At 44.3% G+C, this 27,865-nt stretch overlaps 1 protein-coding gene and 1 long non-coding RNA gene across 7 annotated transcripts in view; one reads left to right on the top strand and one right to left on the bottom strand.

Annotated features, from left to right (window-relative positions):
* Efna5 (ephrin A5) overlaps nucleotides 1-27,865 on the bottom strand; it is a 278,611-nt gene that overhangs the window by 155,140 nt on the left and 95,606 nt on the right.
* Nucleotides 524-26,422, top strand: LOC120094759 (uncharacterized). 2 transcript variants are annotated; one of them, XR_010054891.1, is made up of 5 exons: nucleotides 524-16,203; nucleotides 20,378-20,457; nucleotides 23,972-24,232; nucleotides 24,607-25,394; nucleotides 25,997-26,422. It is a non-coding gene; the product is annotated as an uncharacterized LOC120094759 (long non-coding RNA). The 2 variants fall into 2 exon arrangements; XR_010054892.1 differs by lacking the exon at nucleotides 23,972-24,232 and having other exon boundaries at nucleotides 25,300-25,394.

Raw genomic sequence — 27,865 nt, forward strand, 5'->3', positions numbered from 1 at the left:
CGGGGAAAAAATCTCCTGGAGAGGAAGACAATATGGCTGAAATGATTGATCATTCATCAAGCGTTTACAGTAAACCCATGAAAACAGTCTTACGAAGAAGACCAACAAAGTGAAGAAATGAACGACCTAATAGACACGTGAAAATATCCATTAATCAAACGGGGACAGACAGACAGCCGTTGGTTGCTGCTCGCTTATTAAAGTATTGAAAAATAACTCACTGTCCTAAAACGTTCAGCCATGAAAGCCTGTAAGAACTTGGCCGGATTTTAATACGCATTAAAAGTATTCAACAGACTCTCACGTAGCCTAGGTTGGCTACGTAGTCACTACGTAGCCGGGAGAATGTCGAACGTCTGCTCTTCCTGCCTCTACCTCCCCAGCGCAATGATGACGGCCACGTGGGATCAGTGCACTTGGTTTATATTTTAAAAGTATTAACGCTCTAAGAATTCAAACGATAGATAGAAATAACTGCAAGAAGTGAGAAGATTACTGTAGATATCATAGGATTGCAGGCTATAGAAAGAGCACACAGTAATCAAAGCTCTTGCGTGTACATAGGAAAAAAACCACTGAAAGTTGAAGCAAGAAAGTGCTAATAGCAATCATCTCTGGGTCTGGATTTTACTTTAATACATTAGAATGCTATAAATAGGGCTCGAGAGCTGGCTTGGCTGTTAAGGGCTAGGCTCACAACCAAATATAGACTGCTGCGAGCCGGTTATAAGTGATAAATTTTAATATCAGAAAATGTAATCGACGTCTATGACTCTTAAAGTGGCAATTAAGTCACAATGCCTGGACGGTATTTATGAGCAATACAAAATAAGCTAGATTACAGTTGGTATCCACGCCTCGCATGACACTGAAAACGTGAAGTGCGCATCTCAGAGCCAGAGAGCAGCGGGCTTTTTCAGTCTGGCAGCAGGCAAATTTCATGCTTGTGCACACACAAATGCCAGAATAAGGCAGACACACTTCAACCTCAGGTCTAGTCAAGGGAGGGCAAGGAGAAGGTAGACTTTCCTCAGATGCTAAGGACACTGTGCTTGATAAGAGGGTGGGGAAGGACAAGAATTACTTTAGGACAGCTAAACAGTGGTGGCACATGCCTTTAATCCCAGCACTTAGGAGGCAGAGGCAGGTGGATCTCTGGGTTCAAAGACAGCCTGGTGTACAGAGTGAGTACTAGGATTACAGGGCTACACAGAGAAACCCTATCTCAAAAAAACATTAATTCCATTGCTATACAAATATAGTAAGATTCCTAAATTATTGTTCATTTTTTGTCTTTCGTAAAGAGTAAAAGCCCATTTAAGATTTCTAAATTATTGTTTACCTTTTTCAGTCTTTTGTATAGAGTGAATACCCATTTAAAGCTACAAGTTACTGAGTGAAGTGTTTAGAAAAAAGTAACATGGGCTGGAGAGATGGCTCAGTGGTTAAGAACAATGGGTATTCTTCCAGAGGTTCTGAGTTCAAATCCCAGCAACCACATGGTGGCTCACAACCACCTATAATGAGATCTGATGCCCTCTTCTGGTGTGTCTGAAGACAGCTACAGCATACTTACATATAATAAATAAATTTTTTATAAAAAGAAAAAGAATAAGGTAACATGGCAACTATTCAGGAAAAGTCAACTTCAAAGGAAAACATTGACATTTTGTTAAGAACCAATGATCTACAACCCTGTTATTTTCAGTGGGTCCCAAGTTAATATGGGTCTGAGTTTAAGGGGGAAACATATGCACGTTACAGCATGTTTTCCTATGTCCTGTCTAGTTTTTGAAATGCTTAGTATGAAGAGGCTGTTTTCAAAACATTGAAAGTCTCAGAGAGAGGCTTCAGTTGTCCGATGGCGTACCGAAAGCATATTGCCAGAGAGGGCATAAAGCCCTTTGTGGCCGAGCTCTATTTGCTCTGGTCCCGTGGGCACAGCGAGGATTCCCCGTGGAAAGGAACAGTACAGCTGGTGTCATAGCGAAAGATGCAGAGAAGAAAGGATAGATTCAGGTCTGCCCTTCGCAGACACGGTGGCCTCAGACTTCCAGGCACAGCAACAATGACTGTGGCTTCTACAGAGGGTGCGCCTTGGGCTTGTCACATCTGCAGTGGGAACTGTGGCTCCTGCAGAGGGCGCAGATGTACGGCCCGGGGTTGTTCTATCTGCAGTGTATATGTGGACAGGGTGGGGATGGATGTGAGAGGGAAGAGGGCCATGCCTTCTCCACAGGCCAAGGTGACTCATGTGTGCCCTGGGGGTGGACAAACCATTCACCTTATCAGCCATCCTGGCGCAGGCCTCCGGGCTGGCCTCTTACAACACCAAGTACTGAGAAACCCCGGCGACTTGTGCAATGCCTGGTTAGGAAAGCGCGTCTAATCTCAGTTGTACTATCAGTGTGATTATGGGAAGTATTTTTAATCACCACAGAGGAAATAAAGAAGGCTTGCCTCACTTCCATCGGCGGCACACGGGCTTGCTTGTCCCAGGCTAAAATACCTGGAGGAATGTGGACGGTCAGAAGCTAAAATAAAAATGACAGCCTGGGGCTCCACTTACAGCACACACCCCAGCAGCACGGCCCAGTGGCCCCAAGAAGAGGAAGGGGCCCTGTGTGGAAGACCCACAATGCTTCAGTCTCCACTGGGCCGGGCTGTGGGCAGGGGTGAACAGCACTGATCACATAGAATGTACATTCCCAGAGAGCCTCCACTCTGGTGGGAGCTAACTCTGTCAGCCATCAAAGAAAGTAGAAGGGAAGAAAAGTTGAGGACTCCAGGTTTAAAAAAAAAAAAGATTTCAAAGCAACTCCTTCAAAGGCCTTTTTATATTTATTTTAAGGAGACATTTGAATTTAAGTGACACTGTCAATCACTTCTTTTTTCAAATATGACAATGCTTTTCTACCCTATCTTCTTCTCGTGGCTTGACGGAAATGAAGGGGAAGTTATTTTCTTCACACATGGGGTGGGAAATCATAGAAAGAACAAACTTGGTAAGGGTAACCTATCTGAATGCTTTACTTTCTCCGTTCTTTTTAATGTGGCTGTTTTCTATTTGCTTACTATTGTGGTGGACGTGTCGTGATCAAATAAACTTTAAGTAGAGAATATACAATTTTCTAAAACCGTCGGCTGGAAAGAAAATCCCGGAGTAGCAGAAAGAATAACAAAGAGATGGATATGCCAAATGACACCCTCCCTTCCTCAGACTCCATTAAGCCAGGATGTAAATTACGATTCTACCTGTGATGTTCTAAATATCAATCTTGGTGACACTATCCTGTATCTATTTTAATATTTAATGTTTTAAAATGGAACTAAGAATACCTAACGTATGAGCACCCCACACATCTTACAGACTCTCAGATTTCTTTTTTGTTTTTTTGTTTTTTTTTTTTTATGAAATGTAAAATCAAAGGATACAGGTCTACAGTGCCGTCCCCTTTACCAGCTTCTAGGGCAGTGAGCTGGGATCACATCCAAGAGGCTGGCCGTCTGGGCAGTAAAGGTATATGAGGGTGGGGGGGGACTGTTAGGTGGCCCTTGGAGAGAAGCCCATTATACCTGTGGGGGTCCTGATATTGGGGTAATCTAACCCTTGTTACTGAGTGAATAACCTGTGGCGGGAGGGAGGTTTAGAATAGATGCCTCTTACCGAAGCAATTAAGACCATTCAGGAAACAGAGAAAATGGGCAATCAGGCTCTCCCTCCCAGAGAGCGCTTGCTGGTGCTCAATCAGTTCTGAGACAGACAGCTCCCAGTACGTGAGGTGTGGCGTTTGCTACTTAAAACACTCTGAAGGGATGCTGGGGCTCGGCTCACGGAGCCTTCAAATCTCTTATGCATCCATGTTCAAAGCATTCAGGGCTGTCACCCAGCCCTGTGTGATGTCCCTGAACACCTGAGGGCCAAACACAGTGTTACTCAAGGATGAGAAGCAATGCTAATCAGAGTTGCCCTGCCCAGAAGTAAAAATATGACTTCAGATTCCTCCACGGCAGCACTTAATAAAGAAGGCCGACATGGAAGTGGGAGAGCCCTAAAAATTACTTCAGTGCCTCTTCGACTTGAACAATACGAAGAGACATCGGCAGGACAGGCTGTTCTAGAACAGTTGCTTGTCCAACGTGGTCCCGAATTGGCACAGCTACACACTTGTCACATAGAATTACTTATGTGATGCCATCCCGAGGCCTTGAGGGCAGCCAACGTAACGCCTTAATTTTTTTTCTCTTTTTCCCCCTTCATCCTCAGGATTGAACCTAGAGCCTAGCGCAGGCTAACTGAACAATACCCTTTCACTGAGACACATCCTTTCCCTGTTGTAATGGAGCCTTACGAAGTCCCCCCAAGCTTGCTTCAAACGCACTGTGTAGTCACAACAGACCTTGAACTTGAGATCTTCCTGCTTCAGCCTCCGGATGGCTGGGATTTCAGGCCTAAACTGGTAGCGTGAGGCTAAGGCATTCGAATGGCCACATAAGCTGGGTCTGAAGGGAAGAACATTCTCGACTACGTGAAAAGGAGCAAAAGGTGGCCATCTGCTCTACTAGGGAAGCCTCCACGGACCACGTCTCCGCAATGCAATACCGTCTTCGGAGCCATGCAACTTGTTAAAAAGCCGCCGACGGGAAATAAAAAGTGTCACCGTATTGGTGACATCTAAAAGGCGAGGACAGTCAAACCTGCATCCTAAAGCCCTGCCTAGACCTCAGCTATTGGAGGAAATTACACACCGAACCTCCAACTGACTGTAAGACATAATCAGGGCTGGGCACACGGCCCTGTGTTGGTTCAGTACTATTGGCTGTAAGCCAGCTGTGAACAGAGCTAGAGGCCACATTTTCAAAACGAAAAAAACCCACGTGCAGTACGTTCTGACGATTTATATGTTCGGTACACTAGGTTTGAAATTGTCTTTCTACCGATTTGATTAAAAAGAAGTCACCTGGAGGAGTGTATTCATGGGAGGACTGTGGAAGCAAGGCGGAGGCTGAGGGAGCATGGAGGCGTTCGCAGAGAGCCCGGGACCCGCTTTGAAGCAAGCCCCTCTGCTTTCACACCCGGCATCCATTCATTACCTAAGGGTGGTGATCTGTTTCTTTCTCCTGGTGCCCTTAGAGAACGATGAGGCTCCTAGATGGTTAATTACTTCAGGCCAGGGTCAAAAACCCGCGGAGGGAAAGGCACACGGAAGGCCCTCCCGTAGCTTGAGCTCCTCAATCTCCTGGCATCAGACAGTAATTTTCAATGGGACACAAGTGCAAAGGAGTTTTGCTGGAAAGGAGGGCTTTGATGGCTTTGCAATCAACTCGGCTTCAGCAGGCCTTCTGCACAGACTGCAAGCAAGTCAGACTCCGAAAACCATTAGTCCCCCCAGCAAGACGCTGTCCCTTGCCTTCTAACGCTCTAGTGGGAATTATTTCTATGAACCAGGAGAAAATTTGTCTGTAGCCGTTTCACCACGGAGGAAATGGCACTCCTGAAATCCTGGGCATTACCGTTTTGTTTCTAATTGAAATCCAGCATCAAATAAACTTGCAATCAAGAGAGAAGAGAGAGAGAGAGAGAGAGAGAGAGAGAGAGAGAGAAAGAAAGAGAGAGAGAGAGAACGAACCTTTGGGGTTAAAAAAACCCGAGGTTTTAGTAGATTTCACTACCCAGAGAGACTGGACTGTTTCCCATTTCCATTTAGCTGTACCAAAAGTGGTCACTCTTTTTTTTTTTTCCTATACTGAAATGGAAAGTAGAAAAGGTGCCTCTCCCTTTGCCTGCCGTGTCGAAAAAGCTAGTAGCCAACAGCCTTAAAAGATAATACGATTTGTAGAGGCCGTGCTCTTAGCACTGCCCGGCTGCGCCGCTCGTCTTTGGGAATCAATCCGGCCATCTTTAGCACACGTGCTTGGGCGCCGACAAATGATGTATTCCATCTCTGAATCCATGAGCAGAGAGGAGCCCGGCTGATAAACAGCCACGAGTGGAAAATGTATGCACCTTTCATAAGCGAGACAAATCACTCCTTCTCCCCAAACGCTTCCAACAGGAACGCTAATTTTGTATTTATTTGCACAGCATATGTACTGTGTCCAAAGCAGTGCATTAAAAAGGATCTCAGGCGGCTCTGATTCCATCTAGTCACCGCTGTCTTACGAGGTCTCAAAGGCAAGCAGTAAAACAGGAAGCCGGAGAGGGCGGAAACACCTCATCAAATGGTTCTCAGGTTGGGTTTTTTTTTTTTTTCCTGAGGCCCATCTTTCTCCTCCTGCTCTGAAGTGAGATTTTAAAAAACCGAAATACTGTGACTGAGGCCATGCATCTTAAATCTACCACACGCCTTTCCTGTCACCGAGCAGTTATTTTTATTAATAACTCCGAGAACATATTGTGGAATTCTTTTTGTTTTGAGATCCGGTCATGTGATGGCTTCCATGGCAGGGAACACTGGGTAAATTGTAATGTTCTAAGATGCTAATGAATGGACCCTTGTAGGGCCCATTTAGTGATGAATTGGTATTTGCTGAGGCCTAAGCAAGCACAGGGCACGACACATATTCCATCCTCTGTTGAGCTCCGCCATGATGGGTGAGGAGCTTAAAGGACTCCCAGGAAAGAGCACAAGCTGGTAAGCAAGCAGCAAGCAGACTGTTTTAATCAAGCCACAGAAGGAGTGGCTTTGTGTGTTACTTCCTAGAGCTCCATCCTCCGAGTGTGCACAGAGCTCACGGACATACTGCATCCAGAGCCTGGCTGAGCATCAGACTGCGGTGGTAAAAGCAGGAGATATAACTCACTCCAGGCCCCAGAGGACGGTTTCTGAGGCAAGACAGAGCTGGAGACACAAGCTCCACCTCCTGGGATACAACGCAGACCACACCCCCACCCCGAGCCATGACACGAGTGTTCTGATGTCACACAGGACCCTCCAAGGCTTCTGGCATTGATGCTGTCCTGGATACTGGTTTTAAGCGTAAGCCTGTGTCACAGCAATACGCTCACATTGTTCAAGAGCATAGAAGTCCGCCTTGCCAGACTGGCTGCAGGCTGGGCAGTCAAAGACCTGACTAGCAAGTTACCCTCGGCAAGGCCGTTGTGGTTGCGTCAGCTGCGAAGCATTAGGGACGACATTAAGTGGATTGTGCGTTTCTGTTAAGTCTCCTGTAACAGGCATTAAAAAGAACATTTTTTTTTGCTTCTACGACGATATATATTAATTGTGAATGTCTACAAGGGTAGATTTGGTGAGACTGTCTAATGGTGCTTCCTTTTTCCCCAGAAATCTTATGATACTAAAACTTAAGATCTAGGCATCTCAGTTCTCAGGGAAACGAGGGAGGAGGATGGAAAAGTTCAAAGACAGCTTGACCTGCCTAGAGAGCTCCAGGTTAGTCAGGGCCTCATAGATAGATACTGCCTTAAGATAGATAATGCCTTAAAAAAATGCGTGTGTGTGTGTGTGTGTGTGTGTGTGTGTCACAAGATAGCAAAAACCAATCAAACATGCAAGTTTGGTAAAAAGAAAACCCAAACAAACAAACTTGATAAAATCACAACTGAAAAACCAGTGCACTGGACTTAACTGTAATCTAGATTTTACGACAGCATCCCTCATGCTCCAAAACCAACTTTCAATTTCAGAAAAGGTAGCTTTCTCTCTGTAGAGTAAGCTCCCAGTTCCTTAGAAGATCTATATAAAACCCTGTAATGGTTATCTTAGCTAAAGATGACTGGGAAGAACAAACTTCATTTAGAAGAGACTTTGAAGAAAGCCACAACAATCGAAGAAGCCTTCATTTCTCAACACGGGAAATGAGCTCGAGAGAAATAGCCCGCTACCCAGGAGCATGGAGTCAGCAGCTGACAGTACATCCAAACTGAAAACTCAGAATTCGGGTAATTATTTAATTGAGATGGACTAAGAGAAAACAAGCTAGTTCTTAAAAGTCAATGTTGAGAACAGACATAAATTTTATGAAATGAATGGATGCTATAAGTAGTATTCTCGAATTTCAGCTTTACGGAGAAATTAGATATCTATATACTACTACTACTACTACTACTACTATTTTTGAACATCTTAAATTACACATGTATTTATTTGTGTGTGTTGTGTGTGTGTGTGTCTATGACACACAAGTGCCATGGTAGTTGGTTCTCTCCTTTCACAACGTGGATCCCCTGGGATTGGTGGTAAGGGCTTCCACCCAGTAGCCATCTTGCCAGCCCCTGGTGCTATTATTAATGAATATATTTCCCATTGGAATTCTGTCTCACAATTGAAGTGGTAATTACATTTGGAATGATAACAACTGAAAATAAAGGGATGTTGTGCACACATCTTAAGATTATTTTTACTACGAGGATCAAGTGGTCAGGTTGAAACCCGGGGAATGCTTGGCTTGGGTTCCTATTATACCATAAAGCTAAGGACACGTGAAGAAGGCAGAGCTGAGCCGCACAGCTGACCCGGGCAGTGAGCAGACATGTCTAGTAGAGGCGAAGAGACCGGGGCTGAGTATCTACTGAAGCAGACTCAAGCCTTTGCTTGAGGCCCGGGTGTATATAGCGTGAGCCCAGCCAGCTTCCTCATCTACAGGAAGCCGTCCGTCAGGCTTGTGCTGCTGTGTGGACAATGCTGGTAGGACTGGTATTCCACCAGGTCAGCTGCAACCAGTGGAATCCAGAACAAGCCTTGTCAAGTGAAAGTCTCCTGGAGAACTTATTCTGGAGGCAATGACGGTCCCCAAGTCCTTTTTTGTCACAGTACAACTGCAGAGTTCACACGGGGAGGGTGACAACATCCACCTGTTTGCACACTTCGCCGTTGCTCTTGAACACACATATTTTACTTGCTGATTATTTTTTTACGTTCAAGCTTGAGGGAAGCAAACAATTAACCTGAAGTTTGCCCACAAACTCATTTCCTAAACTAGAGCTCGTGACACACCTTGGAGTACTGTTCCTACAAACAACAGTAAGTAACCCTGAGTATGCATGAAGGCCACGACAGGAATTTCGCTTCCCTTCCTGATCAACAGTTAACACTGACCGAAAATACTCGGACGTTTAAAAAAATGGAGGTGCCTCACTGATCTTAATCTTCTTGGTAACCAATGAAGAAAAAATGGCTGTCGCATACCCTAACTTACGTAGAACAAGTGAGATGTTCACGTTTTAAAGAGGGAAAGGCTGTTAAATTTTACGAAGTTGAAAGCTTCACCACTAATGGCCCACACTTGCAGCCGAAAGTGGACTTTTATGACAATCATCCTTTCAATTCAGTTTTTACACAGACTTGGATCTTTCAGAATGTTGTCACATATATGTATAAACTGATTAATTTTTTTTACCCCTTAAAGCTTTGGCTTCCAGTGGAGTTATGCAATTCTGGCCGCTCACTATAACCTATAACGGGACATGAGGTGACAATGTTCCTACTCTCTCCGCAAACCGAAGTTTCGAGCCTTCTGCACACTTGCTTTACGGTAAAGGAGAGAAGCATCGGTGAGGGGAAAGGGTTGCATCATGAACTATGACTCGGAGAATAAGACACCCACCTACTAACACTAACCGAGAACAGACTTTGTGCTCTTCCTTGTTCTCAGTGTGGACCAACCTGTTTGGTTCTTAAGCGTTCCTGAGAGAAGGGTTATTCCATTAAACGGGCAAACAAACGATCACAGGAGAGAAGGAAGCTGGGGGAGACGGACTCAGCTCTGACTCCAGGATCTTAGGTCTCTATCTTTCTCAATGGCCCATCAATAAGCCATAGTTGGCATCTGCCTAGAGCAAAGTACCGTCACAAATGTAACTGGACTGATATATAAAGTGACTATAATTTATACAGCATCAGACAGAGCCTGCTGATTGGAACAGGATACACCTTATCAGGGTCTGAAGGTTTTATTTATTTAGTCTTTTAAAGTCTACAGGAGAATGTTTTGACGTTTCTCGATGTCTACATCCATGTGTGGCACAGTGAAGTGGGAAATAGTCCCCAAGTCCTGCAAGGGAATCCCTGGGTCAAGGCTCTGCCGTCTTGAAGGACTTTTATCAGCCATCCAACATGGAGACAACATGAGTTTACCTGTGAGAGCTAGTTTGGGTAAATGAGACGGCAGTTCATAAATTGCTAAAGAACAGATAAAGGCGAGGTGTGATCTTATTGTTTTGGACTTCTCTAAGGTATTGATGGAGATATAAATTCCCTTCCAGAGGTTTAGCCCTGACACGAGGCCATGCTGTGAGAGTGTGATGGGGAGAGAGAAAGAATGCCACTGATCCAACTCAACTGAACACCCGGAACTTAAGGCATTTGCTGGGTTGCCCTAGGGACCTTATTAAATCACAGGTTGTTAGCACAACCATGCTAACAACTGGGCACGTCCTAAATGTCTGCTGTGCAGTAGCCAGAGACCCTGCACAGACTGGGAAGTGATAGGGAAGAGGGGATATGAAACTGGGGGATGCTGGGAGGCAGGAAGTTCTCTTCCTCCCCACTGCCATCTGTTTCCGCTTGCCCTGCTTGGTGAGAAGGTGAAGCCACAGTACCCTAGGGTAAATAAGCCTACTCACTAGATTCTTGTCTAGTGATGTCATTACGTTTCCAGAAGTGAGGTTGTTTATACATCGGAAGGCCTTAACCTTGAACAAACATATGCTTGATCTAAAACATCATGCCCTCTCCCAACAGACATTGTATTTTTTTTAATGGTCATTGTTATTGACGTTAATGTATCCAATGGGAGTTCTATAGAAGTTACTAAACGGATAATAGGGATGGCTGACGTGTCTGTAATCTGACATTTGTGGTTTCCGTCGATACAGCATCACATGCCATACCTGGGGTCAGATCAGATTTTTGATGACCTGAGTTCTCTTCTCAGTAGATTCTATTACCCAGGGCCTGGGGCCGCTTTGCATCTCTACTGGAACTTGTCACAAGTGGTGACGTTTCCGAAGGAAGAAGTAAAGGAGGGGAAAGGATAATTCCTTTTATGGTTTCCTTTCATGACTGAAGCATATTGAGTACTGAAACTTCGTCTCAATGAGGTATAATCACCTTGACATAGTCATTTATCAGGAGTCAGTGGACATGGACACCACACCAACCAAGGTCTTCCACACCTCATCCTACTGTCTGTGTGTGCACAGCTTTTAAAAAATTACTTTTTGACTTCACATATGAGTATGTCGGCTGTTCATTCTTTATAAAAGGAAATTAACAGAGTTCTGAAATGATTCCTTTCGGAAGCCAAATGCTTTCCTTCCTAAAACTATATGTATTTTTTTTTAAAGTTTCTTTTGTAGCTGGGCAAACTGCAATTGATGTCCAGAAAGTTAGCAGATCACCCAATGGCATTTCAGCAACATAATTTGAATGGTAGTGACAATAACCATTCATTTAACGGGACATTGTTTCTCATAAAATATTTGAAGGCTAACAAATTAAAAGGAGTGGGAAATTAATTGCTCCGGAGTATAAACAGATGTATATGAAAAGCACATGACTTTGTCATCGGAAGAAAGCTGATTAAGGCTTTAAGGAGCTTTTGAAAGAGTCCTCCCATTCCCAATGTTCCAATTCAGTCTTGTGCCTCAGATAAAGGAGGTGTTACCACCGGTCATTTTTCTGTGCCATGGAAATAGGGACAATTAATATTTACATAATACATGCAAGGTCCTAATAAAGCAAAACCATGCTAACAAGTAAGTTAGGCTCATAGAAACATTAAGTCAAAGGGAAAGGAAACAATGATACTATTTCAGGGAGAAAGGAATGTAAAGAAAGTACTAGGCAGGGAAAGGGAAATATTAATAAGATACAGAGGGTCTCTATTGAGTCCTTTAATTACGCCTACAAATTACTATGCGCCAAATACTATGTGGTCAATCTTCTCCGCACCAACTATTCTATGAGTTGGGCACTATAATTAATTACATATTTGCCCACAGGAAGACCGTGTCTCCGTTTTTTACCCAAGGTTACCGTGCAAAGAATACCAGAGCCAAGCCTCAGATGCTCACCCTGCATGCCTCCGGAAGGGCATATGCTCTTAGATCCGGCAACAGCATCTTCTCTGGGCCAGGTCTAGAGGTCACCTGGCAGCTGTGCACCTCCCCAGCTGCTCCCTGAACAACTTAGAAATGTTTAGCTCAATCTGGACTTGCGCCTTAGCAGTGCCCCTCATCCTGGGTCCTGGCGGGGGTCCTTCACCTCTAGCTCCACACGGGGCTCTTTGTTTAACATATCCCACAGAGACAGACACAGAGAGCAGAGCTTTAAAAATAACAGGTCTTGGCAAACTCCTGGCTTATTAGCCCACACACCAGTTCACAGATGACTGGAATTCTCAAATCAGATTACCTGACAGGCAATTTCATTATCTTGCTCTGGTACACCTTCAAAACCTTGAGATAGCCAGATAGACATCACCCATTAATCTGTTTGGTCGCCTGTGTGCAGCTTCTGTAATCCTATTTGTGCAACTACGAGTGCTCGGTATTTACTTAATATTTTCAGTTCTATTTTTTAATATGCTGTTTTGTGAATTATAGAAGTGCCATGGTCATTTAAATATATATATGTATATATGTATATATTCATACACATGTATAATTTTATTACATTACTGGACAACAAATAAGACTTAAAAGCCATTAACTTGAGATTTATACCCCTTAATTTCTTGTAGGTCATCTAAAACCGAGTATTATACACTATGTCATATAAAGTAAATGCTGACCACAACCTGCGTTTAATTACCCCGTAAGAGAAAAAAAGGAATGCTAAGAATGGATAATGCCTTTGAGTTAAACGTACGATGCACACATTCTTCTGTAATAGGAGTTTAATCTGATTTTGCTGTAACTATTCATTTGGTCTCAAGCGGAATTTAATGGAAAAGAACTTTGTAAGATTAAAAAAAATGAAAAAACTTAGCGCAAAGCTCCATTTACAGAACATGGTTAAAAATGGGTGTTCCTTCTATTTCTTTCTCCTCCTCCATTTGGAAGCCTGGGCAAGAAAGAAGAGCTTCTCTTGGGAGTACAAACCCAAAACCTCTATCTGGCTTCTAGGCAGTCCTGCTCATGACCCAGGCAGTGACCAGGCAAGAGGATCAGGCACTGGAGGCAAATTGTTCTCCCTCCCTGCAGCTACACTCCCCTTCTCCATATAGAACATTCTCTTGCTAGTCCCCTACACCAACCACTGCCTTCTGGTCAGATGCCAAAACCTTTGCCTTTGCGGGTCCACTTGCACCCTGAACTGTATTTGTGGATAATCTCATAGCTCTGTCAAGACTGGCAGGTTCTGTCACGCACAGTATCTACTTTGGGCTCTGGTCAGCTCTCTACCCATTGAGCCATCTCTCCAGATCCCTTTGCCTCTTTATAGCCTTTCCTTTCCCTAATATAGCCCAGGCTAGACTTAATCTTGCTACTTGGCTGAGGATGAGCTAGAATTCCCCATTCTCCTGCCTCAGACTCAGAAGTGTCGGGATCACAAGTGTATCACTATGATTGGTTACTTCCAGCACACTGAATTATCCATTATGTGAGAACTATAAGGTTGGACCATGGAAAGAAATTAATTGACATTATTTGAGCCAAACTGTCCAAGTTCCTGTCTTAACTCTTTCTACATACCCCTATATACCCTGTATTACTGTTAGCACACCTATCTTTTGTGTCCTTTTGTACAAGGACTTCCTTATAGCCCATGTCCCTAACTGAGCTATAGATCCCAAAAGAGCAGTGGCCATGCCTGTGATGCCACATCTCGTTCCTCATCTCCAGCACTGTGAATGGTACATGGTTAATAATAGTTAATAGCTCAGTTAATAATAGTTAAGTAAAAAAGGATGATGGAAGAAAGAAAATGAAGGGCAGGCAGAAGGGATGATGGAAAAAAAAATGAAGGACAGGCAGAAAGGATGATGGGAGAAAGAGGCAGGGCAGACGGCAAGCCGATCCTGGCATGGAGAACCATAATAGGTACCTCAAGCCCAGGCTGTTCCACAGCCTGTGTTGAAGTTGACAGAAAATCATAGGCTGTGGTGCTTCAGACAAAGCAAAAAAAGGTATTTTCTTATTGTTTCATTAGTGATTATTAATTAGAGATAACGGGTTTTGTGTTGACATTTTCATGAATGTATATCTTTATTATATCTACTTTAATTATATCTACCCCTCATTTGACTTCCCTCAATCCCTTCTCCCTCCTTCTACTCCCTTTTTCAAGTAATTCCCTCTCTGCTTTCCCCGCATCCCTCGATCCCCCCCATGGGTTGTACATACACAGGAAAATGAGTTACACTTGAGCCACTCTTGCTTCGACACGTCTATATACTGGGGTCTGCCGACTGGCATCAGAAGGGCATGTAGTCCAGGTTACTGGGGCATTCTAATTCTGCTGACACTCCTGAGTGTGGAGCTGTCTTACAAGGGGATTTTTAAAAGGAGTTCTTCCCATTTAGTAAGTTAAACGTGATTCTGTCCCATGACCACAGGGATATTTGACCCTTTCCAGGGTTTCTTGAAAGACACATTGCTCCAGTGTACAAAGTTCTGCCGCGTCTGCCTCCAGAATTGCTTTCCCGTTTCAATAATCACTCTTCAACCCCTCGCAGTGACTGAGCCGAATATGGTGGGGGTCAACGGCATGGATTTGAACAGTAAGTTCAGATGATCTTTTTTAAAAAAGAGCCAAGCAAAGTTCAATCATATGGTAGAATCTATCCTACGGTGCGGTGGGGATGGTTAGTGGGCTAAATATAAGAACTCTGGATAATGGCTGTCGCACAGCTAACACACATATTTGTTGCTGTTGCTATTCTGAAATAAGAAAAGAATCTGAACCCCAAAGATCTTGAGCGACTTGTCCGGCTAACACGAGCCTGGAGTTTCATTTCTATCCCGATTTCAGCATGCCACACAGATGACGCTGTCGAGAATGCAGCTGGCCTCCCCCCCACCCCATGCACCCCCTTTTCTTTCCACATTACACTGAATAATAATTTCCTGGCTTTCAAGAAATAGTAATTTTTAAGTGCTTACTACCTGATTATATTCATTAAAGATTTCCAAAATAGTCCCTGGTCTAGCGAAGTAGAAATCACACTATGATTACGTTATTATAGAACTGGGGGAGGAGGGAAGGAATATATTTCTCTTCCAAAACTTCTTGAGAGTCAATATAATTCTCATTATACTCTCCCCGCTATTTTATTATCCCTTCCTTTATTAGGGGTTTAGATTTGAAGCAGTTCTAAGAAAAAGGATAGGAATAGAAAGAGACTTAAATTGCTCTTTGTCCATATTAAGGCCAAAGCTTTGGCAGATAAAGGCAAAAGGGAAGGTCAGATGCTGTGACCTAATTATGTCCGGACTTACTTTCTTATCCTTTTATTTAATGAGAACCATCCAATTTAGACTGGCTCAGTAATTATGTAACAATAAAAGCCATATATGTTTAAACATGTAGCTTTCCTGCAGTGTATTCACTTTCTAAAAAGGGAATATGAATGAAGCGAAAAGGAAAAAAAAAATCTGAATTTGAAAGGGACAAAGGAGTAATGGCTTCTCTGAAGCGGCCATTGTGTTTCTCCTTCTTATATATGGTCTGCTACTTTCATGTTTAAGGAAAATGCTAGAGCCATAAATGAGGTGAACTTCCCAGCTAAGACGGGCAGTTAAGATAACCAAATTGTAGGAGATGCTCTGATGTCTGTTCGGAGGAGTACACACACATACACACAGAAGAAGGGTCTGGAAATCAGGAGGATTTCAAATGACCTTGGCAGGAGCCAAATATCCCAACTGCTGTGCCCTTCCCCTCAGCCCAGTGGCACATGTTCAAGCACTCCTCTCCTTTCTTCCCGCCCAGCTTCATCCTACTTCCGGCCCAGCTTCATCCCACTTCCGGCCCAGCTTCATCCCACTTCCGGCCCAGCTTCATCCCACTTCCGGCCTAGCTTCCTCTCACTTCCTCCGCAGCCATCTCTCACTGTAATTATGTCTATTCTCTGATCATCCACTGTGACCCTTCTCTTCCTACTCTTTAACTCTTTCATAAATGTCTGCCTCACTAAAAACAAAAACAGCCCCAAACACCCCGAAAGATATATTTCTTAAGGATAAGAAATTTGTCACCCGTTGAGAACCAGGATAGTAGTGGCCTCACGTGAGCAGTAAGTACTTACGGACAAGAAGTGGGAAGGAATAAATTCCTCTTGACAGTAATGATGTTTATGCAATAACTCCCCGAGAATTCCTTCATAATTTCCCTCTCCTACGGTATAACTCATAGCAAAATGCTCACTTCACATTTTTTTATCAAAAAAATGTGATTACACCTACTTATGTTCACTTCATTTCGTATATAAAACTTTAAGTAAGAGGTGCGATTCAAAGAATATTTATACTCCAACTTAAAGAAAATACGGTCTTAGAAGCTATTTGAAAGTTGCTTATTATACCTGTAGAGAGAGATTTCCCACACCCAACCTAGAGTACGGTGTGTAGTTACTCGATGTGCCCCTCTGCAAAGGAAGACATGGGGACACGCTGATGCTGGCAGAAGATCAGTTATTGTCCTTTGAGGAGTTTATTTGGAAAAAAAGAGAAAAAAAGCAAAAAAAAAAAAAAACCTTCTTGCTGGATGCCTTTCTACTTCAAATCTGAGAACATAAATATACTTTGAAAAAAGGACTGGGTATATACATATTGCTTTGCATAATATGTGCTCTGAAATTGACTGAGGAACAAGCTGGCTGAGAGGATAATATCTTCATATTGGATCCTATCTCAAACTTGTTACTGTAAAACACTTTGGTATTCTAAGAGTATTAGAGTTGTTACGCTAAAACTAGATTTATTCTGTTTTCTCAAAGGCTCGAACGCTGACAATTCATGCCTCTTATGCTGAGAATTTATTTTTTAAGATTGCTTTCACAATGAAAAACCCAAGAATGAATTGCTTTCAGCTTCAATTTTATATATTTATGTAAATATCTACAGCATATGGAGATTTTCAATTTTTATAAAAAAAAATATCGGCTATATTATCAAACAGAATGGCCCCGGTTAAAGCTTCTCAAATTCTATAAAATGGTGAGGGACCAGGAGAATCTGTTACCTGGTAACTCGTTGGCAGGTAAAACAGCTGCTTGTGCTCAAACACTGAGTTAGTTACTCTTCTCATTGCTGAGGTTGGGCACTAGACAGAGCAACCAAAGGAACGAGGGGGTCATTTGAGCTTGTAGAGTGTGCAGACCGTCAAAGTGGGGAAGCTGTGAGAGCGTGGGGCAGCTGGTCATGAGCACCATGTCAGGAAGCACAGAGGGAGAAAGGCAGGCACTCCAAAGCTATCCTCCAGGTCCCCTTTCCTTCAGCCCATTGACACTAACCCACCGGATGGTATCATCCACATTCAGGATGGGTCTCCCCTCCTCAGTCACACCCCTTTTGGAACCACCCTCGTCCACATGCCAGAGATGTGTGTCTACATGACTGTAAAATCTACCAGTCAATGGGGATGGGAGGGTGTTAACCATGGTAGGTATCGAGTATGGTCTTACTCAGAAACAACAGACAGATCTGGCTGTGTGTATGAACAGTGGTGAAGATATTTCTGTTTGATTTGGTGAAATGCACTCTGTTAAGTGTCATCCCTACGTCCTATTTTCTTTCCACTACTGGGGTCATTTCCCACCTGTTGAGTTGGAATGACCTCACCTTCTGGCTGGTCACAGACACATGTCAATCAATCTCGGTTCTTTTGTTTTCTACTCTCATACCTGGTGCTGCTGAACTGGGTGACAGAGGCAATTGACTTAATGTCTCTATTAGGGGATTCCTCATCTGTCAAAAGAGGATGACATACTCAGCCACACTCTTCTTAGTCTTATTCCAGCCCCTCATGTATATAGACATCCATCCACCATGACGGCTACATGCTTAGATCGTGCCTAGCAGAAGTCTCCCTGGCATCAGAACTCACCATTGAAGGGATCCTGGCTGGGTCCGTGATCCTGTACTGTGACGGCTACGTCTGCACCAGCTCAAGTAGCGGAGAATAACAGCTTTGAAAACTGATGGGGTCTTAATTATCAGCAAATTTCCCCTTCAAAGCTAGCTTGAAATGCTACAACGTAACAGCTACATAGATGCTACATTCAGCATCGGAAATAAGATTCCCGCTCGTGCCTCAGGATCCCTCAACTCTGCTAACGTGCAAGACAAATGATCAAATCAAGCAACCTGGATTTCCGTAGCACATCCCATGGTGCCTGACGAAATGCTTTCTGCAAGTTATGGTTCAAGGACATAAATTTGATTTTTGGCTAATAAAATAGAACCTGCAATCTCAAAAGACTCGCACCCTCAGTGGCACTACTTATATTATGAGCCCCGTGAGTCACGTGACAAATATCCCATGCCCCTTATCTCCTGTCATGGGTGGCTTCTTTCATTAAAAAAAAAAATGAACTGTGTTTGAATAATCAGGTTTCCCTTTTGGTACAGCCACTAGGACACTAAGAACTAAATTTCATGCCAGAAGAAGTTCTGAGGCCATCTCATAAGTATAGCCTTAATATTTCTATCTAGAGTCTTTTTGACCTCTTTTTATCTCTATTTCAAGTGACTTTTCAAATTATCTTTTGCCTGACACTTCAATGTACTTGAAAGTGGGTGGATATATGAGTTGTATAGCAGTGGTACCTTCCTGAGCCCACTCTCCTTGATGAAAACACCATATGAAACGGAAAGAAAGGAGTCACAGCTCTGCGTAACTCCAGCTGTCCTAGAACTCACTTTGTAGACCAGGCTGGCTTCAAACTCTGAGATCCTCCTGCCTCTGCCTCCCGAGTGCTGGGCTAAAGGCGTGTGCCACTGTGCTGGGCCTCGACCCTCTATAAAATTTAAAGTAAAAGAACATTGAAATCTAGTGTGACCCTGGTGCTGCTGTCCGGTCTGACACTCGTGATAGCTTGAACTGGGCTTATAGCATTGTGGAGGACAACAGGTGATGAACAGTTAATTGTCAACATTTCTGTGACGAAGTCAGCAGAGCCCTGTAAGATGACCTCAGCCAACAAAGGTAAATAACATTTTCTGGAACACCCACTGTGCAAAAAGATGCTCTCCAATATCTGCCGTCATGAAACTCCTATCTAGGACAAGAAATAAAAGTGGCAGGAAAGCTCATAGATAATGTAGATATAGATAGATATAGATATACATATATAGATATACATATAGGTATATGGGTTTGATAAGAATATATCGGTGGATGATCTTATAAAAGCTGAATTATTCTTAGCATCCGGATAATTTCTCCTGGTAATGATGGGAAATTGCACGCATCATGTAATATCTGTGTTGGAAGAACCAGCGTTAAATTATGGAGTCGACTGTGTTGTAAAGTGTGAGGGGAAGGGCTTCACTCTCAGTGGATTCACACAAACCAACATGAAAGCAAGTGGGGTGAGGCCATAATCGGCCACTGGCTTTTGCAACCCTCAAGATGAAGGCATGAGGCAGATACAAGCCTTTTCTTTAAAAAGCCATACCTAACTCTGAGAAAACAGACCTTAACTCCTCTTGAAAACAGCAAGGGTCAGTGAATGGTTCATTCTTTCTTGACCAGACATTTAAGAAAGAACTGCTCCTGTCCTTGCTGACTTCTGTACTTTCAGGTCACCGTATCCCTTCCCAAAGTCAAGCTTGACTTTGCCAAGCATCAAGCTTACTCTGTTTCTTTCCTGAGTGCTGTCTCCTGCTGCTTTTATATCCCTTCTTGTGATCAGATGCTTCTCTCCCAAGCACTGGACATGACTCTCCCTTCGATTTCAGAAGCCTCCCGGCTAGAGGCTCACAGTCCACTGACTTGCTGACTTAGTTGGGGTTAACATCGCTGAGAGGAAACCTCAGAATGAAAAGCGGCTTAGGGAGCAAAGAGTTGATTTGGCTTACACATCCCAGCTCAGTCCAGTGTGGGGAAACCAAGTCAGGATCTCAAAGCAGTCCTCAACCTAGAGGCAGGAGCTGATTGAGGCCATGGAGGGTGCTGCTTACTGGCTGCCTCCTCAGCCCTTGCTCATGTTGCTTTCTTACACAATCCAGGACCACCTGCCTGGGGTAACACTACCCACAATGGGATGTGCTCTCCCACATCAATCGCTAATTAAGAAAACATTCTACTTGTTTGCCCACATCCTAGTCCTATGGAGGAAGTTTCTCAATTGAGAGTCCCTCTTCTCAGACGACCATAGCTTGCATCAAGCCTGAAATGAAACTAGCCAGCATACTTGCATTCCTAGCAGTGACTGAGCAAGGCTTTCTCTCTCCATCCTCTCCCAGTGGAAGACGACTACTAGGAAGTTCTCACTTCCTAGCCATCCTGCTCCAGAGTGAACTGTGGCCCCTGCCCCACCTTTCTGGTACGTATAGCATCTTGGCTTGCAGAACTTCGGAGGTCCCTGTTTACATTCAATAGGCTTCATCGAGAGGGTCTCAGAGAATGTGGTCCAAAAGACTATCCCGTAGAGAAATATTAATTCCTACAACATAAGGAGCAGAGGCAGGAAGGGGTAGGAAGCTGAGCTAGCTGGGGAAGGATGCTTTGCAGGGCCCATTGCTCCCCAGTCTGAGCAGCTGGCTCTGTTTACTCAAGTGTCTAGCATAAATCATTTTCTTGGAAGACACTGCAGGCACAAACGGCCTGACAAATTCCTGTCAGAAGTTGAACTTCTGTGTCTCTATCTTGGCCTCCTGACCTTCCCTCTACTCCACATTTTCAAAATTCTAACATTTCACGCCCAGATCTCCTAAGAAATCCTGCCAGGCCCCCTCCATCACGCGTGACGTCCTCATTCCTTAAACCCCAACAACATCTGATAACCGATGTCAATGCCTGTGTTGGTCTTGCTGTCACGAATGCCATACACGAGTGCCCTTGCTTTGTTTCCAGCATCAGGATAGAAGCTGTGTAGGACTCCCCAAACCACCCAATTGCACCCCAAGCACCAGGGAAAGTTTGCCAAATATTAAGATACCGGCAGAAGCAGAAACCACGATTAGGATACTTTTAACTTAGTCTGCATTCGTCTTCTTGATATCCTGACCGTCATTAGATGATGATCCAATATGAATTTCCTAAGCAGAGGCAGCAGCATTCTGCGTAGTCCCCGAGAGGCCTCTCACACTGATCCTTTGTGTTTTCCTCGGATTCAGAGTTATTAACATGCTAGGAGTATAAAATAATGCATCTCTGACTCCAATTCCTCGTTATCTGGCCTCAGAAGTATGTAAACACTTGGAAGTGTTACATAAACCCAGACTCCACAAGCACTGAGTGTTAAGAGCTCAAACTCCCCACCATACAGCCTTCCTCCCAGGAATCTACACACCCCTTGGAGTGGGTCCTTGGCCAAGAGGCAAAAGCCTTGCGTCACTGACGAAGGGATCTGGTGATAGACGAGGAAACTAGTAGTATTCTGGCAAATGTGAAGACCGCGGATATGATATCACTCCAACTGAAAGCCACAAAGAAAGTCTACCCCAGATCCAACGGGCACCAACCAAAACCCGATAGAATCTTCACACTGCCATTGTAAACAAAAAAAAAAAAAAAAAAAAAGGAAATTTAAACCAGGAATGTCTCCCCCCCAAAAAAAAAAGTTGAGCAGAGAGACCACAGAATGATATTTTTATGAAACTTTCAGTTTTATCAAGATAGGAAAATGCGCATAGCTGTGCTTCTATTCCTACACCAAGTTTTCATTTTGCTTTATGTTTACATTAGTGCCTCTCTTATTTCATCTGTTTATGTTCAATAAATTATATTCTATCAAACCCAGATTTGGAGTAGCTCAGTATGAATACTTGAGTGATTCCTGCTAATATTGTCATAGGACTCAAACTTTAGATGTTTTTTCCATGTGTCTCTGGGAACTAACACCTAAGCGTATGAATTTAATTCAAGTACATTAGTACGTTGCTGAATTATGTGTCTGCCATTTGCACAGGGAAACTGGCTCTCTCTGCTCTACGCTTTCTGCCTACTTAGAAGTATGTGTGTCCTTTTCCCGGATCAAAGATGTGCTATGTACATTAATCATCTGGTAACTTTTTCCTTCCTTACACTTAACATTTTTTTAAACAAAGAAATAAATGAGGAAAAGGTTCTATAAATCAATAAACTGGCAGAGGACATTAAATAAATAAATAAGCAGATGATAGATAGATAGATAGATAGATAGATAGATAGATAGATAGACAGACAGACAGACAGACAGACAGAGACAGACAGACAGACAGACAGACAGAGACAGACAGCGGAGTCAATCAAGTTTCAACTCTAAGAAAGAGGGAGGAGAAAAAGCCAAATTTACATGATGCTGCATAATTTTAACTTAACTGCTGTTTCACTCAGGTTCTCTGTGAACACTGCCTCAGAATGCCTTTTTTCGTGTGTATAAAATGTCTTTACTATTGTCCTCCGGGGGAGGCTGGCAGCAGGCTCTGCACTTTGACCTCCAACCCTGCCTCAGCAAGGGGCTTGCTGATATTCCCAGAAGTTTCTCTCAATGGAAGAAAACCATTGAAAAGAGATCCCTCCTTTTAGGCTGGTGGTCCCTCCTCCCACCCCTTGCTTTTGGCCCCCTCCAAGGGGTGGCGTGCAGGTCTGGTCAAGCCCGACAACTCCAGGGCCTTCACAAGCCACAATTTTTCATGTCTATTTGACAGGTCTTTTCCTCACTATTCAAAGCGGCTTTCGAAGTCATGTTTGTGTGTGGGGGCTTTCTATTATGGACTCATATTTGATTAATTTGCAGCATTCATGTGTCTAATTCTCTACACACAAAGGGGATGAACTGGTTTGGACTCCATCGACAGGACATTTCTGCCAGGAAAGTTCAAACGGAAGGCAAATGGCTGTCGGTGGGGATGGTTCCCAGCTTTTCTGGGAGAAGCTTAGAAACGCAATAAAGAGTCTATGTTAAAACAACAGCGAATGGTGCTATCGCTGCCAATGGCTTTGGTAATGATGTTTTAAAGCACGTAGGTAAACATCGCAATGCTCTGTCCCGTGTCAGCGCACGCATACATCTTCCCGAGAAGGGGGCTCTGAGAGGACCACAGCTGCTGACATCACACACACACAGAAGCGGTCCCTGGCTTCCTTTCAGGTCCCATCAGTCAACGTCTATCAAGCAGGGGGAAGCAGAAGACAATAAACACCGTCTGCAGTATCGTTAGGGTTTTCAGCTTCGCCTCTTCCAGGTACATCTGCAAAAGTGGGAAAGTCCTGAGGGGCAGAATACCGTTCTTTCTTCTTATTCCTTAATAAACGCTTTCAAATTTGCCTCCGAACACAATTCATCGCCATACCTTCAGTTGTTCCCGACTAAGGAGCCCTCCAAGAGGGGCAGCGGGAGCAGATTATGCAGCAGCCTCCTTCCCGTTCCCCGTTATCATTGAAATTAAAAAGTTAATATTTGTTCTAAACTCCAGGGGAAAAATGCCTGTCCAATGGCCCTCGGTCTCTTATAAAGCGCCTCAAAGAGCTTAAATCTGTGGATGAATAATTTTCAGGAAGCAGAAGAGGAAAGATTCCTCCTCCTTGTGGCCCTGCATTCCACGTGTGCTTTAATAAAAGGCAGGACTCTGGTCATCCTATGATGTCACTCGTACTCTGTATTTAAAAGTCCCCGAAGACCAAGTTATACTTCCTTTTGGTGGAGCCAAAGGTGAAATAAATCTTTGCAGTGTAGAGGAGGGGGAAGAATGTGTATGAGTTCTTCCAGAATCTATGAGGGAGCCTGCAAGGAATCAGGTAAAGAGCCAACGACTTGGGTTTCGGTTTTTCTGATTTACTTCGATGACCTTGGGTTTCCCCTCCTGGTAGAACCGGGGGTGGGGGGAGATGAATCAATGTGTGCTTTTCCATAGGCGCTCATATCTGATCTTGAAAAGTCATCTCTGTATTCTGGGAAAGAGAAATTACGGCAGCAGGAAAATGAGAGTTTGGGACAAGCACACACAGACACAGGTCTTATCTTAGGCTGTGATCCCTGAAAACAAGCTGCCTGTGGCTCCAAGAAAGAGCAGCCAGAGCCCACAGGGTTCTTCTGGTGAGGTTCTGCCTCTGTAAGAACAAAGTGGTTACAAACCTGAAAATATCAACAGCCAAGTACAGGAAAGGAAATTCAGGTACAGATCGGTTTGTCATTTTTAGAGTACGATAAGAAATGGGGGTAGGAGTAGACGGTAGGGGTGGCATGTGACTTGGGATAAAATTAGATCTCCAGCATATAGGGTGTGTGGGCGCACACATGTCCATGCATTCCCGGGTGTGCGGGTGCATGAGTGTGTGTGTATGAGCGAGTGTGTGTGTGTGAGTGCATATGCACGGATATGTGTATGAGTGTGTGTGTGTGCACGTGTGTGTGTGTGTGTGCGTGAGCGTGTGCACAAGTGTGTGTATGAATGTGTATTAATAGGGTAGCAACAGAGGCGAGGTAAAGATTGTAGGGAGAGCAGTTAGAACATCACTGTATTAACACCTAAGTGATAAAATTGTGAAGGAACAAAACCATCAGGACAGAAGGAAGTGGCGGAGTCCACCGGTTGCAGTCTCAAGGTCAGCAGATGCATGAGCCCCTCTCAGCACAGCTAGACATGGACCACGGAGAAGAAAGGGAGAATTGTTCGATGTGAAAGAGTCAAGCAGCAACGTGAATAAACCTGAATTTATTAGAGGTCCGCGTCGTGCGATGCTGAAATCATCTACTTCAGAAGTAGGTGAAACTCAATCATTCCTGTAGGCGTGGCGCCTCGTGAAGAAACGGGAATTTATTTGCACAGCAAGTTCAAGAACTTGGGTTTAATCTGCAGCACCACAAACACACACACACACACACACACACACACACACGCGCGCGCACACGCACGTGCACGCACACGCATACAGCATGCCACTGTGATGTATGCCAGCATGAAGGTGGTACATATGTACCTCTAAGTCTCTGCTCACCAAGTTAATGCCAATCTGGGCACAAGTACGCATATAAGGCAGAGCTCTGACTGCTCACAGCCAAAGCCAACTCTACTGAAGTTAACAGGAAGGACATTTCCCTTAAGAACTTCTCATAAAAACCTCCTAGCAAATTAGAAAGCAGCTGTCCTGAACACAAGACGACAGCCACTGGAGCCCGGGGTCCTGTCCTTGAGGGCAGAAGTGGGGCCGGTGCCAAGGTTTCTTGTGCTTCTTCTCTAAGCAAAGACATCAGTGCGGTTAGTTCAGACTGCAGACCTACACGGACCTTCAACAGACAGGGGCAACCGACTGGCTACACAGCTCTCTGCTCTGGAGGTGAGCCCCTTCCCCCTCCCCCCTCCCCTCCTCTTCCTTCCTCTTCTTGCAGGTGGCTTTTTAGAAGGCTCTTCTAAAAACACAGGGGTCACCACAGAAATGGCAGCTATGGTCTGAAACACGCACTATGTGATGTTTAAACAGATGTGATGGTAAACTTATTCATATAGAAGATTGTAGATTTTTCTTTTTAAAGAAGATAATATTCCACGAAACAGCCCTAATTCTACCCCAACAAAATATATTCCAATTTTTACTTCAAGTTCAAATACTAGAAGATGCCAGACAAGGATAGGCTAGAACCATCTGGATTCTTTCTATACCTTCCAAATTTTGACACGGTGTATCCCAGGCATATTTAAAAGCTGTTGTATCTGTTTAACACAAGTTCAGAGCAGAGGGCTAGCTCCTGGTGGGGAGAGAAACTGTTTCTGTATTTTCAGAAGACCCCAAAACTGAAGGACTTCTAATTTCCAGTAATTATCCTGGTACCTACAGTCCATAATTACAGATAGAGCCATGCCCTGAGCTGCCCTTCAGTTTGTTCTAAACTCAGTGCGTGTAATTAGTCTTGATTAATATCTCACATTTCATATCAACAGGAGCAGTGAATCCGAATGATCCTGTGTTGTTCTGCCGCAGGACGTCTCGCTGCTATTCAAATTCTGTGCCTTTACCAAGGGAACAAGCTGAGCAAATGGAATCTAAGGAAGCCCTGGCACCCACCTGGCCTAGCCTTTCGGGGGTGAGGGGTGGGGAGCAGCAATGCCTTTCCTGTAACCACCCTAATCCCCCTATCAACTAATTAATACCCAGAGAAAGCTGTTACTTGCATGGGAGCAATTATACCAAGTTCCTGGTCGGTGTCCAAATGGACTCACAATATAATTCATGAACAATGAGGCTTAGGCAAAGACATCGTCTAAAGATGACTTCTAAAACGAAAAGAGTTTGAGAAGCGGACCTTAAAGGACTCTGTTAGTAGCTGGGTGACGGGACAGGAAATAAATGCCATTCATTTTTTTAAACTAATTTTGAGGTCTTCCTTTGAACACATATGACTAGCTTAACCTTCATGTGAGCAGACTAGAACCAAACAGACACAGGAGTTGTGGCTCTCTCTTTGGATGCTGAAAAGGCTAAAGACCAGTAAGGGGCTGAAACGCAAAACCTCCTGTCCTTGAACAACTGCCAACTGCTGAACATCCGAATAACGCACTGCACACAGAGTCCTGAGAACCCCCTGAGTTTCGCGTGGCTGAGATCCTCAGTGAGTCCCCACTGCTGCCTTGGCGGTAAATACCTGTTGGAAAGGCCTTCCCCTTTTAGGTGTGAAACAGGAAGCAGTGATTCAGGAGCCATGGTTGTCTGAGGACTAACAGAGAACTGGGACCCACAAGCAGAGGACAGGGTGCAGAGGAGGGCTCACAGACTAAAGCCTATTGCAGCAGTACCGGCTGCGGGTTCTGCTCCCCATTCCGCCTCAGCCAGAGTGGGACTCGTTCTAGTGCAGGGGCTCCCGGGGGGGGGGGGGAGCTTGTCATCCAGCAGAGCAGAGGGCACAGGAACCTAGTGGCTCAGGCAGTCAAGAAAAGGCTCTCCTGATAGAGCATGGCATCTGGTAACAAGCCCCAGTGCATGCTGGGAACTCTTCCCGTGCAGACGGCTGGGCTGGCTGGGAGAGCTTTATCCAATAAAGTCCAGGCACCAAGTTCATCCAAACCAAGCTTTGAAGTAACAAAATGCTTCCTCTAGTCGCCACCCCGATAGACTATCATCTACCACTTACTCACCACGTGCAGAGAGAGAGAGAGAGAGAGAGAGAGAGAGAGAGAGAGAGAGAGAGAGAGAGAGAGAGAGAGAGAGAGAGAGAGAGAGAGAGAGCGCCAATGTGCTAACCACACAGGTTTAGATTGTCTGAAATACTGAGTCACCCAGGGAATCAGACACAGCCCTTCCAACGAGAAGTCGAAAGGATGAACAACCGTCCACCCATGGAGTTTTCAGACTCTTTTCTCACTTTTCCAGTGTATACCCACTGGTAGGAGCCAAAAGACTGTCACCCTGAGGAGAGAGAAAAACAAAGTTGTGGGTCGCTCTAACGAAACAGGTTTTTCCTTCCCTTGGAGAGACATTCCTCTATGGTGAGGTCATGTAAAACAGCCAAATGCTCAGTGTAACACACTGGGTCCTGTTCCCTGCAGGTGACTGTGCCCTTCAGCTTGACCTGTGATACAGAAGGAGAGAAAGAAAACCACTCTCCAGTTTCTAAGTAAAAGGTGACCATCTGGCAGCTAAGGTGCCGGAAACGGAAAACAGTGATGTGAACGGACTTGTCAGACAGGTGTGGCCCGGGAGCTGGAGCACAAAGCAAAATGTTTCTGGGGTCGAACCTTGAGCCAAATTAATTTAAAAAGGACAGGATAGCAGAGTATGTGATGTGTGCTGTGCTGGTATTGAAGAAAAAGGAA

Source organism: Rattus norvegicus, chromosome 9, assembly GCF_036323735.1.
Source record: "Rattus norvegicus strain BN/NHsdMcwi chromosome 9, GRCr8, whole genome shotgun sequence".
NCBI lineage: Eukaryota > Metazoa > Chordata > Mammalia > Rodentia > Muridae > Rattus > Rattus norvegicus.